Source organism: Pongo abelii, chromosome 10, assembly GCF_028885655.2.
Source record: "Pongo abelii isolate AG06213 chromosome 10, NHGRI_mPonAbe1-v2.0_pri, whole genome shotgun sequence".
Taxonomy (NCBI): domain Eukaryota; kingdom Metazoa; phylum Chordata; class Mammalia; order Primates; family Hominidae; genus Pongo; species Pongo abelii.
The window spans coordinates 29,665,278-29,681,633 of record NC_071995.2 but is presented as its reverse complement, the minus strand read 5'-3'; the positions used below and the strand labels follow the sequence as shown (position 1 = coordinate 29,681,633).

Here is a 16,356-nt window from a genome sequence, read left to right as displayed (position 1 = left end):
AAAGAGAGTGAAAAAAAATAAAGACTACAGCAAAAGGAATATTTAGTATGATGGAAAATATTTTTAAAAATCTTTTAAAAGACATATAGGACAGAGTAAGCCAAAGAAAGCAAAAAGAGAAAAAAGACGAGAAAAAAGTGAAACAAGTAGTAAGATGATAAATAATGAAGTGAAAAAACCCACAAAACTTCCAACATCAGGCACGAATGTGGGACATTATATAATCTATAAATATTTCTAAAAATGAGAAGATATTACAAAATGTATCAATAAATATAACATTTTACATAAAATTTTAAAACTACTAAAATAAAAAACACAATTTACCAAAACTAAAACAAGAATTACAAAATTTGAATAGTCCTATATGTGTTAAAGAAACTGCACCTGTATTAACTAAAAAAACGAACACATACACAAAAAATTCTCCAGGCACATGGAATCTCTACACACAGAAAGCTTAATAGGTGAATTTTAAGAAATATTTAAGAAAAAATTAACAGATATCTTCCACAAACTCTTCCAGAGAATGTGAAAATAAGGAATACTCCCTACTATATTTTATTTGGACAACATACCCCTTATACTAAAATCTGCAGAGTTGTTCAGAAGAAAAGAAAATTATGAGTTAAATCTCTTTTATAAATACAAAAACTGAAATCCCAAAGAAAATAATAGCAAATTAAACCTAGTGACATAAAGAATACATCTCCATCAAGTGGGATTTATTATACTAATGCCAGGATGGTTGTAGTGATGAACCACATAAACTTCCTATACAATCTTCCACACACTCCCCTTCTGACATTGGCTTGCTGGGTGTCACTGCCTAAGATGACAGCAGAAGACACGTGCTGCAACTGGCACGGCCTCTGCCAGCCTGTGACCCACCATGAATGATTGCAAAGGATAACTCACGGTCACTTGAAGGAGCTCTGAGAGAAAATTAAGCTGCAACTATATTTAGGATAAAAGAGAATGCTGATAGTTCTTGTCCATTTACTGCTACCACTTCCTTTTTCATCAATTCCCCTTATTTATTATACCTTACTGATTAAACAGGTTCCATTTAATTATCAACATCTTATTCTTTTTTCTGGTAAGCCCTTTATCTTGTCATATTACAGCTAAATCACAATTTATTCAACTACCTAATCATAAAGAATCAACAGCAATTGTCAAAAACACAGACTTTTGTTAGTATGATTATAAATCCATGTTTCATGGCAACGATCTATTTTAAGATAGTTTCCCATTTTTGTGGGAGCTCCTTTAGTTAAAACTAGGTAATAATAACTAAATCCATTTACCTGTTTAAGAAAATTCCTGTAATATACTACACCATAAAGAAGCGAACAAATGAGGACATCACTAAAACTCATCACTTTGGAATTCCCATTCATGTCAAGTTATTTCACAAATAGTATATTACTGTTTCGTGTAAGGACTTAGGTAAGGCAAAAGCACCAACCCATATACTAAATATTAGCATAGCTTTTATTCTCATTGCTCAAGATTTTTAAAACTAAATAGAAATATTCTGCCATTTTATGTTTATAACCTAGTGGATCATCATAGGCAGTTCTTGGGATGCATATATCCTACCCTGGGGATATATGCAGTCAGATACACTAGTGTTACCCAGAGACTGCTTTACAAAATAGAAAAGCTAATATAAAATAGGCTACCATGGTCAAACAAATTGTGGAAATTAACAACATATATTCACATATTAAAACCTCTGACAAACTCATAAGTAATCTGTTTACCTTTACTAAAATCAGGATTTTTTAAACTTATCTGATTAAATATTATTTTCTTTCTCTCTTGACAATACCTATTACTAATTTAAAAATTGAAGCGACTACCAAAAAAGTTCAAAAATCTTTAAAAATTAGAGTTAATTAGCCTAAAGCAAAGCAAATTACCCTAGATGCCTTAAGTGAAACTAAAGAAGAACATATTCTTTGGTCTCATTCATTACAAAATGAAAATAAATGTATATCATTTCAATTATAGTGTAATCATTCAATATCGATGGCTCTGAATAATTATAGTGTAATCATTCAATATCGATGGCTCTGAATAATGACATCAGTTATTAAAAAGTATTGGTGTGTACGCTGGGTCCTGTGGCTCACGCCTGTAATCCCAGCACTTTGGGAGGCTGAGGCGGGCAGATCACGAGGTCAGGAGTTCAAGACCAGCCTGGCCAACATAGTGAAACCGTGTCTCTACTAAAAATACAAAATTAGCTGGGCGTGGTGGTGGGAGCCTGTAGTCCCAGCTACTCGGGAGGCTGAGGAAGGAGAATCACTTGAACCCGGGAGGGGGAGGTTGCAGTGAGCAGAGATCGCGCCACTGCACTCCAGCCTGGGCAACAGAGCAAGACTCTGTCTCCAAAAGAAAAAAAAAAGTATCGGTGTGCTATTAAAAGTGTAAGACTATTACACTTGCTATACTTGCTATTTGCTGCTGTGCTTCAAATGCTATTTACCCCAGATATTGCATGTTCACTTCCTCTACATCATGTTCAAAAATTATCTTACTAGAGAGACTTTTCCTGACCACTTATATAAAATAGTATACCACTCATCAATATCCACTAATCATGCTTTCTCTCATAGCACCTATCACTATGTATTACATTTATTGTTCATTCCTGTGTGCCCCCACTATATTGGAAGAGGTAGTGCTAGTACTCCACAACACTATGGCACTTATTAAAGTGAGGAAAAAAGGACATCAGAAAGATTTCACACTTTGACAATACAATTTGAGAGCGTGAAATTTTACTTGACACTGAATATATATACCTTAAATGGTGCCTTATATAGAATGTCAGCTCAGTCAATAAGCACTGAATAAAGAAGAAATAGAATGGCCAAGATTTGAAGGCCAAATATATTTGGGAAGTGCGAAAGGTGTTTCCTTCTTCATCAGAGAGAGACAGAACTAGAGCAGAACTATTTTACATCAAAATAAAAATGTTAATAACATTATTCACAACCTGGTCTTCAAAAGGAGGCTCCTTGACAGGTTCAAGTAGATGTTTGTTGAATGACTGAATGAGAATAAAATCAATGTTCTTTTTCTGATACAAGCTAAGCATACAAATTAAAAAACATTTTTTGGGTACATTTCTCTATCTGTTAAATGAGGGAGATGGAATAAATCATTTCTAAGATACACTTCCAACTTCCTTAATGCTATCCTATAATACAGTATGTTACAAATAGATCAATTAACCCTCATTTGCTTACTTCAAAGTTACTAATGGCAATCATACAACCACACTGTGACACAATAGTCTGTCCACAGGAATAACCAAGTAGTCATATTAAAATTCATTTCAAGAATATAGAGCCAAATATTTACAGCCTATCTTTAAAGGAGTCAAGCCAAATTTGACCACAATGATAACTTTCTTTCAAAACGTCAAACCCCAAAACATCACTAGAAAGAGATGACAAAAGCAAATATCCTCACCTTAAATAAAACTATGGAATTTTTAAGCAAAAAGAGACTTCAAAAGTAAACTATTCCAATATGTTCATTTTATAAATGAGGATACTGAGGCCCAGATAAGTCAAAAAATTTGTTCAAGGTCACTAAAATAATATGATTGTGTGCCAGGTATTGTTCAATAAGGGCACAGCAAACCCTAAACCAGATCTCCTGATAAACACCCTAATGCTTATTTGAAAATATCCTATCAAAAATCAAGCTATTTGAATGCATTCTCATTCCTTCATCAACAGGTATGTTTTCTGTATATAACTCAATAAAACACAGAATCACATATCATATTTCATACATTCTGGTGAAGCAAAGACATATAACTAGTCATGGTCTATAAAATCTGAAATAGTCATTCATCAATTTATTACTGCTAACCAGAAATTCTGGTCTGACAAAACTGATGCAAAGGTGCTTTTCAAAGGTAAATGGAAGCATATTCCAACCAAGCCTCCGCTACCCATAACTGCTCCAATCCCAACTGCTTCTTAGCTAAAATGATTAAATATACCTAAGTCTCATACTCTTAATATGCCTGGACATGATGAGTATTCAAGAAATTTTTAAAGAGATACACATGTAAACAAGGAACCATACAATCAACAAATAAAGGTGCTTTCCAAAAGAAAATGAAATATTAACAAAAATTTTTTTTAGTAACCATCACTGGTATATTGATGACAACACACAATATGAATATCTGAACCACGGCTTTCTTTTAAAAAGCTTATATTCTATTTTTGTTGGCAATTGCCAAGCCAAGTAGAAACTCTACTAATCACTTCTAAGAAATTAATTCATGCATAGCAACAGGATCCTCTGCTACACGGATGGCTAAAAGTCAGCATTTAATTGATGTGTTTGGAATGAATTATTACAGTGACCTTAAAAAGATAAAGAAAGAAATTCCAAAGATCAACTAACCACATTATATTCCATCTATCAGAAAGCAGCTGCTTTTCACCTTCCAAATTATTTGGTCAAGAGCCAGTCTATAATTAGCCTACCAGAACATAATTAGCAAATAATATCTGATTGAGAAAGGTTTTCCAATAAAGAACATAATTAGCAAATATCTGATTGAGAAAGGTTTTCCAGTATAGAACATAATTAGCAAATAATATCTGACTGAGAAAGGTTTTCCAATATAGGCTTCACCACCACGTTCTTGGAAGCCACAAGATTACATCCCTTTCACAACAACTAATCCACTGTATTGGAGAAGGCAGACACAAACACCTCCAGATATTCCAAAAGGAAATCTGTGGGGCAAGAAATCAAAATAAAGATGGTGTGATAACATACAACCCATACATGAAAAAATTCGGAATGAGAAATGGTACAAAATTACCCCTCCCAAAATCTGAAAAATCCAACACACCTAAATGGCCTAATTATAAATGCCAGAGTAGTGCAAAAAAGATAAGATTATACCATATGTGCATACCATCAATACAGAAGAAAAACAACAAAACAACACCTCTTCAGTTCTCATCAACCACATCACTTGACAGCTGCAATAAGCCTGGTTGTTTTTCCTAAAGGAGCCATAATCCTTGCAATGAAAGTAGGTTTCACAAGCATGATACAACATTATGCAACAGAAGTCTTTCCCATAGAATAAATGTTTAGTCTCCACCTCTACATTCTGTCTCATTTCTCAGTCTCTCTATACACGTAGTAACAAATAACAGCACATGACAGACCCTTCAAAATCATCCCCAGTCTCACAAACTAATTCCAAATTTAGACAAATGTAAAATGGAAGAAAAAAACACACATGATAAGAATCAGTCTAAAAGTATAAATATTACAAATGGAAATAAAGAATTTTGCCATAGGATTCTATCGCCAATACTAAAATGGATGCCCTTAATAAGATTGTCCCTCTAGAGTAAGATAACCAAAATCTCAAAAGACTAATTTTAATCACTGTTCCTATCCCAAAAATGGCTGCCTTAACACATGGCATGAATTTCATGGCATGCAGAATCCAAAGCCATCAGCTTTGCTGAATCCTCTCAATCAAAACCAGGATTAAAAAAGAAAACTTCTCCTGGAATTCTCCTAACAGATACAGTGAGGAAGGTATGCAAAGGACCTCACAATCTACTCATACAAGCACAGAAGTAATCAATTTTCCTATATGTTATTTTACAAACCCCAGAAATGACAATTTCACATCCATGTCTAAGGCAAAACATTAAGGAAAGAAATTGGTGGTGAGCAAAAGAGGAATGAATGAACTGGTCACACTAAATTCATCACCCTGAAGATGAAAACAACTACTCAAATGAAATTCATAAGAGAAGATGATATGTTTACAACAGTGCCATGATTGTTGCCATTGTCAATTCTCCATTAGCACAACATGTCCTCCACCAACCACATTCTGTTAAAGAATGAAGGCCAAATCCTATACAGCCTGAGAAATGTAGCCTTTTGCAAAACTCCAGCTGAGATCCTGGTTAATTTGTTGATTGGATTGGCTCTGTTCCCACTGCTACTTCAATGTCACCTTATCAAGTGCTCCAATAGGAAAGAAACTCCACTTTGCATCAGATTCAGTTTATTAGCATCAGATTCAAATCATTATTTATCTTTATCTTTGTTAAGATCTTCAAAGGCATGGAGCCTTGAAAGGCAGATGCTCAAAACTAACTCAGGCCAAGCACAGGAGGAAAAAAAAAAAATAGAAGGCAGAAAGAAGGAAGAAAACGATGTAGGAAGAGGAAAATATCAAGGAAAGGAAGGACAGTGAGGGAAGGAGAAAGAGGGATAAAAGAGGAGGAAAAAAGGAGAGGCAGGAGGGAGAAGGGAAGAGCAAAGTTTGCAATCCTAAGACCAGCTTTGCCTACTTGTATGGGACAATTACAACAAATCCTCCCTACTTTGTGGTTACAGCAAGAAACAATTGCTAGTCACTGAGTGTTAAAGAAAAGGCCTGTAACCTATATATACACAATAAATCTACAAACGTCCCAATCAATAAGAATTTAAAACACTCTAGAATTCTTGTAATATTGCATGGCTTTTCCCATTTTAAGTCTGGTCTCCAAAGTTTGATTAAATTTTAACCCCAGAAGCAGAAAGGAACTTTCTAATAACACAGCTTCTCAACACATTTTAAAATTTGATCAAAAAAAGGAAAATGGCTGAATACTAAAAATCACTTTTTAATGCTCTTGTCGTTTATCTATGTAGTGAGTTTTTCTGTCCACAGTATTATTATTTGCCTTCATATATTTAAATATACTAAAAGTGGTACTTATAGTGGGTTGAATTATGACCTCCCTAAAAGGTTTGTCCAAGTCCTAAAACCTGGTAGCTGTGCATGTAACCTTATTTGGAAATAGTGTCTTTGTAGATAGAATTAGTTAAGAATCATAAGATGAGATCATCCTGGACTTAGGATGGGCCCAAAGTCCAATTACTGGTATTCTTACAAGAGAAAGGAGAGGAAGATTTGAGACAGAGATGTAGAGTAGAAAGGCATGTGAAGAAAGAAGTAGAGGATGGAGTTATGCTGCCATATGCTGAAGAATATCAGGCACTAATAGAAGCTGGAAGAGGTAAAGAAATATTCCCCCTAGATCATTTGGAGGCAGTATGACCCTGCCAAATGATTTTTAAAATGATTTTTAAAACTGTGACCTCCATAACATAATTTTCTGCTGTTTTAAGCCATTAAGTGCATGTAATTCATTTTACTGCACTTCATTATACTGTGCTTCACAGATACTGCATTTTTTACAAATTGAATGCTTTTAAGTTCAGGGGTACACATGAAGGTTTGTTACATAGAAAACTTGGGGCATGGGGGGTTATTGTATAGATGATTTCATCATACAGGTATTAAGCCTACTACCCATTAGTTGTTTTTCCTGATCCTCTCCCTCCTCCCACCCTCCACCTTCCAACTGGCCCCAATGTGTGTTGTTTCCCCCATGTATCAGCACCATTTTTCCAACAGTTGTATGCTCACTCTGTGTCTCTGTGTCAAATCTTGGTAATTGTAACAATATTTCAAAATTTTTCATTATTAGTTCATCTATTACAGTGATCTGTGATCAGTTATCTTTGATGTTACTATTGTTTTCAGGTGCCACAAACCATGCCCATATCAGATGGCAAACAATAAATGTTGTATGTGTTTTGACTGAACAACCAGCCATTTCCCCATCTACCCCTCTCTCCTAGAGCCTCTCTATTCCCTGAGACACAGTAATATTGAAATCAGGCCAATTAATAACCCTATAATAACAGCTAAATGTTCAAATGACAGAGAGAGTCATATGGCTCTCACTTTAAATCAAAAGCTAGAAATAATTAACCTTAGTGAGGAAGGCATATGAAAAGCTGAGAGCAGCCAAAACCAAGGCCTCTCAGGTCAACAGCCAAGATGGGAATGAATGCAAAGGACAAGTTTTTGGAGGAAATTAAAAGTGCTACTCCAGTGAACACACAAATGATAAGAAAGTGATACAGCCTTATTGCTGATATGGAGAAAGTTTTAGTGGTCTGGAGAGAAGACTGAACCAGCCACAACATTTCCCCCTAAGCCAAAGCCTACTTCAGAACAAGGCCATAATTCTCTTCAATTCTGTGAAGGCTGAGAAAGGTTAGGAAGCTGTTGAAGACAAATCTGAGGTTATCAGAGATTGGTTCATGATGTTGAAGGAAAAAAGCCATCTCCATAAGATAAAAATGTCAGGTGAAGCAGCAAGTACTGATGTAGAACTGCAGCAAATTATCAAGAAGTTCTAGCTAATATAGTGGATGAAGGTGGCAACACTAAACAACAGATCTGCAATGCAGACAAAACATTCTTCTCTTGGAAGATGTCATGCAGGACTTTCACAACCAGAGGAAAGAAGTCAATGACTGGCTTCAAAGTTTGAAAAGACAGGCTGACACTCTTGTTAGGGGCTAATGCAGTTGGTGACTTTAAGTGGAAGCCAATGCTCACTTACCATCTACAAAATCCAGGGCCCTTAAGCATTATGCTGCTCTGCCTGTGTTCTATCAGTGGAAGAACAAAGCCTGGATGACAGCACATCTGTTTACGGTATGGTTTACCAAATATTTTAAGACCATTGTTGAGAACTACTACTAAAAAATAATAATAATAATAATAATAAAAAATTCCTTTCCACCACAGATGTGGTAGAAATAGCAAGAAAACTAGAGTTGTAAGTAAAAGATGTGATTGAACTGCTGCAATTACATAACACTCGAACAGATAAGGAGGTGCTTCTTAGGAACAAACAAAGAAAGTGGTTTCTTGAGATGGAATCTACTTCTGGTGAAGATGCTGTGAACATTGTTGAAATGGCAGCCAAGGATTTGGAATATTACTACATAAACTTAATTGACAAAGCAGTGGCAGGAATTGAGAGAATTGACTCCAATTTTGAAAGAAGTTTTATTCTGGGTAAAATGCTATCACACAGCACTGTGTGTTACAGAGGACTCTTTCATAAAAGCAAGAGTCAATAGAAGCAGCAAACTTCATTATAGTTTCACTTTAAGAGAAACTGCAACAGCCACACCAACCTTCAGCAACCACCACCCTTATCAACAGCAGCTATCAACACTGAGGCAAAATCCTTCAACAGCAAAAGGATTATGACTCAATGAAAGCTCAGGTGATTGTTAGCATGTTTTAGCAATAAGCATTTTAATTTAGGTACATTTTTTAGACATGAATGATATTACATACAATAATCTACAGTATAGTATAAATGTAACTTTTATGTACTCTAAGAAACAAAAAAATTCATCTGACTCACTTACTGCAATATTTGCTTTACTGCAGTGGTCTGGAACCAAACTCTGCAGTATCTCCAAGGCATCCCTGTATAGGGTTATCCAGAAAAGATCTGTGGAGAACTCATTTGTCTAATAGCATGAATCCCCTTAACTCAGAGAATTCACAAGTTTTTTGAAAATGGTGTACTAAGAGAAATACAGCAAGCCTAGGATGAAGGAGATATACAGCAAGCCTAGGATGACACCTAGGATGCCAACAGAAATAAATGAAATGAAGAATGACTGTCAGACTGCTGAGATTCTACAGGGAGGAAGTAGGCTGATTAGACCAGGAAGCTATAAATATGTGCTAATCTTCAGAAAAAAAAAAAAAAGGAGGAAGGACCTGAGGTTAGATCTATGGTTGCAAAGCCCAGGGCCCAGAGGCATAGCTTGAGCCACCGGTGCAGAGGCAGAGGCCAGCAGAGCCACAGGCACAGATGGCAACAGAACTGCAAGTAGAAAACATAACCAAGTCAGGGCTATGGGCACAGAGGGCAACTGACCTGGAGCACAGGCCCAGACAATAATCAAACTAGAGTCACAAGTCCAGAAACTCACCAAACTGTAGTGATGGGCTTAGACGGCAAAGCATCAAGCCATAGAGGATTAGTCTTAGGCCTTGAAACCTGATGAATTTTCCTTCCTGTGTTTTAAATTTGTTTGGAACTGGTGATTCCTTTATTTCTCCAATTTTCTCTTTCAGATGGGAATCTGATGCCTGTACCACCACAGTATTCTGAAAGCAGATGACTTGTTTTCTAGTTTCACGGTCTCCCAATAAAAGAACTTTGTTCACACTCAGTCTCACCGTCATCTGGTTTAGATGATTCAGATGATGACATTCAGACTTTTGAGTTAATGTTATTTAGATGAGATCTTGAATGTAAAGCTGATGTTTTATTGAGTTGAGATTTCTGGGAACATTAGGACTCAGTCAATGTATTTTGCACAGTGAGGGACAGGAATTTTGTGGGGCCAGGAAGAACACAGTAACAGACTGAATTGTGCCCCTAAAAAGTTTTGTCCAAGTCCTAATCCTTGGTACCTATGAATGTAATCTTATTTGGAAATAGGGTCTTTGCATTATAATTAAGGACCCATGAGGTAAAGATTTATGAATGTGTCCTAAATTCAATGACTGATTCCCTTATAAGAGAAAAGAGAGGGAGATTTGAGACACAGGGAAGAGGGCCATGAGAAGACAGAAGCAGAAATGGGAGTCAGTCATACTGCCAGAAGCCAGTAAATGTCACGTGCCATGAGAAACTGCAGGAGACCAGGAAAGATTTTCCCATAGTACCTTCAGAGGGAGTATGGCCCTGCCGACACGTTAATTTCAAACTTCTAATCCCCAGAACTGTGAGAGAATAGATTTCCTGTATTTCAATCCACCAAGTTTGTGGTAATTTGTTATAGCAGCCCTAGAAATCAAATACTGTACTTTTCCACTGTCCTTTGAATGAGCTTCTTCCTTCACACACCAAAAAACCTCAAGTACCTCAACTTCTACTTTGTCCAGTGTATGCCCGGGACACCAGTAGATTAATACAATAAGATATTTCTCCTGATTATGACATGGCCTTTTTCAAATTACTTCTTATCTAAGTGTTAAAAATAATTACTTGTCTAAATTAATCATCTAAAAATAATTATTTGTCTAAATTACCTCTCCTAAACAGAATATCAACTATTTAACACAGATCTTAATAACAAAAATTCATAGCAATAATACCAGATCTTTAAAAGAAATGGCAGATTATTCATAGGTACCTACTGTTGCTGCCACCTAAAATGCAACTAAAACATCTGAAAAAGAGTGTAGGTTTTCTGTTTTGTTTTGTTTTGTTTTGCTTGTAATAGTACAAAGGTATAAAGGTAAAGAGTCAAAGTTGAGAAAACAAAAGACTAAAAGCAGATGCATGTGTGCTAACTTTAATAGCAAAATGAAAAAGAAAACTGAATCTTAAAGAAGCAGTGTGAAAAGTAAGAAATAATTCAATAATACTGCAGAAAACCCAAAATACTCAGGATTTGGCAGCAGCAAAGTACTCTGGAAGAGTAGGTAAAAGGAATGCTAAGAGCAGGATGATTGCCTGAAAGTTTGCTTAAGATGTAGTCCTCCCCAGATCACTTCTACCATTCTGCAGAGCTTGACCCTATACAGTTGTAACAGAGGAATGAGGGTCTATTCTCTGACGCGGGGAATACAGAAGGTCTCTAAACTGGGAACGTGAGGCACAGATGAGGGCAGGAGTACCACAGTAAACAAGAAAAGGAGTGAAAGTTTCCACAGTAAATATAAAGGCCCTGAAATCTTTCCTGTTTAGCCTGGATTATCCTCACCAGACAAGAGACTAAATGGACCTTCTCTAGAGAATGTTATCAAACCAAGCAAGAAAGACCAGCTAAATAATTTTTGAGACTCGGTATAAAATAAAAATGTGGAAACCTTACTCAAAAACTAAGAAAGATGTCAATAGTAGATTAAACCAAGCATGAGGCCCTTATATTATAAGCACAGGGCCCTGTGCAAATACAGAGGTTGTACACTCATAAAACTAGCCCTGCTCAAAGATACTGACAGTGGGAGAGGGCTGACAATAAACAGCCTTGTCATTACAACTATACAGTCAAGTCTGCTCTACATCATGCCCCATTTGTCAGCATAGAGCTTCCAAACAACCTTTTGCGCCCTATTGCTAAATAAAAGATACCTCTGGAAAACAAAACATTTAGAGAAAGCCTCTAAATGAAAGACAAATATCATGACAATAACAGAAAAGGAAAAAGCACAGTTAGAAGAAACATTATGTAGGAATAAAAAATAATATTAACATCCTCAAAGAAATGAGAAGATATGACACTCATAAAACAAGAACCAAATGCTATAAAAATAGAAGACTCAAAGAACAACAAAAAATAAAGCTCTTGGAAATACAAAACATAGTAATTCATATAAAAATATCAATTGAAAAATAAGATTGCTAGGCATGGTGGCTCACACCTGTAATCCCATCACTTTGGGAGGCCAAGGTGGGTGGATTGCTTGAGGTCAGGAGTTTGAGACCAGCCTGGGAAATAGAGCAAAACACGTCTCTACAAAAAGTAGAAAAATTAGTCAGACACGATGGCGCACACCTGTAGTCCCAGCTACTCAGGAGGCTGAAGTGGGAGAATCGCTTGAGCCTGGGAGGCAGAAGTTGCAGTTAGCCAAGATCACACCACTGCACTCCAGCTTGGGTGACAGAGCGAGACCCTGACTAAAAAGAAAAAAGAAAAGAAAAATAAAGTTAAGAAAATCAGACAGATTAGAGAGAGAGAATAAAGGAAAGAAAAATCAACAAAACAGGCAATTCAGTAGATCTAGCAACCAAACAATAGTTGTTACAGAAAGAAGAGAGAAAACAAAACAGTAATACATCAAAAATAATTCAAGGTTCATGTGGATCATGGTGCTATCAATATTTTGAGGGATGCATTAAAACAGAACAAGTCAATGCTCACCAGAACTCCTTTCCATGTTTGGAAGCTGACTGAAATCAACAAGCAGATATCCCTGTGTGCTGCCTTGAGGTGGCCACCTGGGTCTACGACATGAGTGGGTACGGGGGCACTGCAGCAGTGCAGACGTGAGCTGAATCTAGACATGTTCCTTTTGCACACTCTCAGATACATAATGCCAGTAGGAACTGTTCTATTTGTCAATAAGGGAGACAGAGGCTGCCGATGGCTATGGAGCAAATTCCCTGGTGGCCCTAAACATAGCTGGCAAATGAGACCAATGCTGGTAGCCCTGGAGGGCTACACATGGGTCTTAACAGGAATTGACAGTATTCCACCAGAGTAGAAGACACTGTATGAATCTGGATAGTTGACCATCATTTCTTCACACCAAGGAACACACTGTGCAGCCCATAATGTCCAACAATGGACAGAGAGATGGCCTCCTTAGAGTAATATAATAGTCTGATAGAGAAGTAGATGGGCAGTTGAAACCTTGGCTGTCTAAAACAGGGAAATAAAGGCATGAATGGTTGGCTTACATGCCTTCACAAGTGTGTGCTCACATTCAACATAAGTGGGACTAAAGGAGTGTCCCCATTAGATTTCTGTTTTTCTGGCTGATCTGGGGAAGAGGGAGAGGGGGTGATGCATACTATACAATTCTTGCCAAGGGAGAAATACACTGATATAACAACTGTATTTTTATATTTCTTCCTCAAATCACTTTTTAAAAATATCTTTTTTTTCCCTACCTGATATAGTGGTCCTAGGACCAGAGCTGCAACTACAAATGCTGGAAGCATGGGTGATTTCTAATCAAGGAATTGTCACTATGTTTCTAAACCTCATTTCATAATTTCTAAAGGGCCTGATGGGAGTGGGTTACATCTTCACCCCCATCTAGCAAAACTGGGGTTAAAGGTGAATGTAGCTATATTGCCTGGTGGCAAAAATAGCTCACTAGTATTGTACCTGCATAACTGTACCTAATCTGAATGGGAATGGACTGAGGAAGAGGTACTTGGTAAACTTATCCTGCTGCCTGCAATCCAGACCAACACAGCGGCAATTCTAATGTCCCTTCCAAAGATGAAAAAGATAGGGTACTAATGGACAGAAGAAGAAATACTAGCTGAAAGTAAAGAAATGAATAAGTGGGTTATTAACTGAAGGAAATTCCATATTACATTAACAACTCTAAAGAGTCTCAGAGCAAGGGATGATACTGTCTCTTAGCTCAATTGTTCCAGATCCCTGAAAGGGTAAATAAAGCTGTGCATTTGTCAGGACCACTTCTGCTTCTGGAATCTGAAAAGATTGATAGGAAATCTGCAAACGTGAATGGCCTCACCCTGGGAGACCCTCAAACAATATGATGGACTGAACAAATTATTAATAATTATGTATATTCTTTTGATGTGAGAAATCCATGGTCAAAAACCAGAGGATGGCCTCCGGTATTATGATATATACATATATACTGATTTTCACTGCTAGTTCCTGGCTCATAACTCCTAAAATCCTTGGGGTCTCCAAAGTGCTGTCTTTTATGTGTCTTTTGTCTGATAGGTTCAGGGTAGGGCTGGTCACCAAAAAGACCAAGGCAGGATTAGAGGGTCGGGACATTCAGTCCCGTCCCCCAACATCAAGGGAAAGGATAGAGGTTGAAGGTCAAGTTGATCACCAATGGCCAACAGTTTAATCATCATGCCTACCTCATAAAGCCACTATAAATAACCAAGAGGACAGGGTTTGGAGAGCTTCCAGATAACTGGACACATGAAGGTTCCCGGAGGGTGGCAATCCCAGGGAGCACATGGAAGCTCCATGCCCTTTTCCCATACCTTGCCCTATGTATCTCTCCATCTAGCTATTTTATTTGTATCCTCTAAAATATTCTTCTTAATAAACTGGTAAATATAAAAAAATAAAAAAGTAAAAAACGAATTCAATAAATTTCCCATAACTAAATACTACACACAGAAGGGATGGTTAGAGTTTCTAGACAATAGACAAATATAGGCCCAGAAACTCATCTTCAGCACTATTTTATACTTAAAATTGTGTCTCCAGTAAAAACACAACTAAATTATAACATAGCTTAATGCTTAGAGTAGTACTTGGACTACAAGAAGGGAAATTTCCAAGAGTCCAAAACCCAAAACCGAACTGTAACCTGATTTTTATAGGGAAAACACTTCTAAAAGTCAAGGCTGTCTCAAGAACAAAGGTTTTTATATGGTTTTCAATCAGAAAAACACGCAATGGGGTAGCAACAAATTACAATAACTAGTTATAGACAACTACACTAAAGACCCTGGGATGTATAACCAGCATAGCGCCAGGACACTTGAGATTCACAGCTCTCAACAGAACTAACCACAAATTCACCTGTGAGACACAGAAGTGTCAATTAAGTCCCAAGAACTTGGTTAATTAAGATCAAATGTATATAAGATCACAATAAAAATTAGCCAAAATAAATTGCATGGAAAAAAATCACAATGAATAAAAATGCATAAACGACAATATTCATTTAAAGATAAAAAGTTGTTCAGGAAGAAAAAATTAATCATAATATGTGATATAATTCAGGGATCAATGGCACTGACATAACCATTATAAGTAAAGACTGAATACTGATTTAGTGAAATTTATGATACAACTATATTGGAGGAATAAAGGAACTCCTAGGTTTGGGTCAGAGGTAAAAATACATAAGATCCGAAAAATCAAGAAGCAGAAATATTTTAAAGTATGTTATTTAAAAACATGGTCATAAATATTAATTTTAAAAGTTGAAAGTAATTGCTGTTGGCGCACCAGAAAAATGGCAGGAATGAGAAAGGACCTGTGAATAATGTTTTTCATAAAAAAAAGCTTTAGAAATGGCTCTTTAAATTATGTTTATTTATAATTTGGTAAGAGTTTTTTGTTTTAATTGAGACATTACCTGTGCTTAGAGCTTACACTGCAGTAAGTGTAGATAGTAAGTGAATAAATCCTATACAAGTCTCAGTTTCCATATTTAATAACAGTATCTAAATACATAAGGTAACTGTAGTAAAAGGTCAGAAAACACTTAAATGTTCAATATAGGGAACTTGTTAAATAAATGATAGTACACCCATTAAATAGATTATTAAGAAGCAGCTCTTACTATACTGATATAATCTAAGTTATGTTAAGTGAAAAAGTATGATAAATTTTACATTAAAAAATGTATATGTATGTATACATACACACAAACACACGCATACACATATACACAGTAAATTTGTATATATATATACCTAAAATATATTTGGAAGGATATATAAGAAATTGCTAACATTGGCTGACACAAGAAAGGAAAAGTGGGCAGCAGATATCATGGGAAGGAGGCCTTATACTGTATAACCTTTTGTACTTTTTAAAATTCTGAACTGCATGAAGATGTTGCCATTTCAAAACATATATTATTAACCTTAAAATAATAAAATACTAAGTGTCTATCTTAGGAACCTAACTCAATGAAAT

The 16,356-nt window shown here is 36.2% G+C and overlaps 1 protein-coding gene across 1 annotated transcript in view; it reads right to left on the bottom strand.

The window, feature by feature from the left end:
- CCDC91 (coiled-coil domain containing 91) overlaps positions 1–16,356 on the bottom strand; it is a gene marked incomplete at its 5' end in the record, with an annotated part of 278,933 nt that overhangs the window by 175,399 nt on the left and 87,178 nt on the right.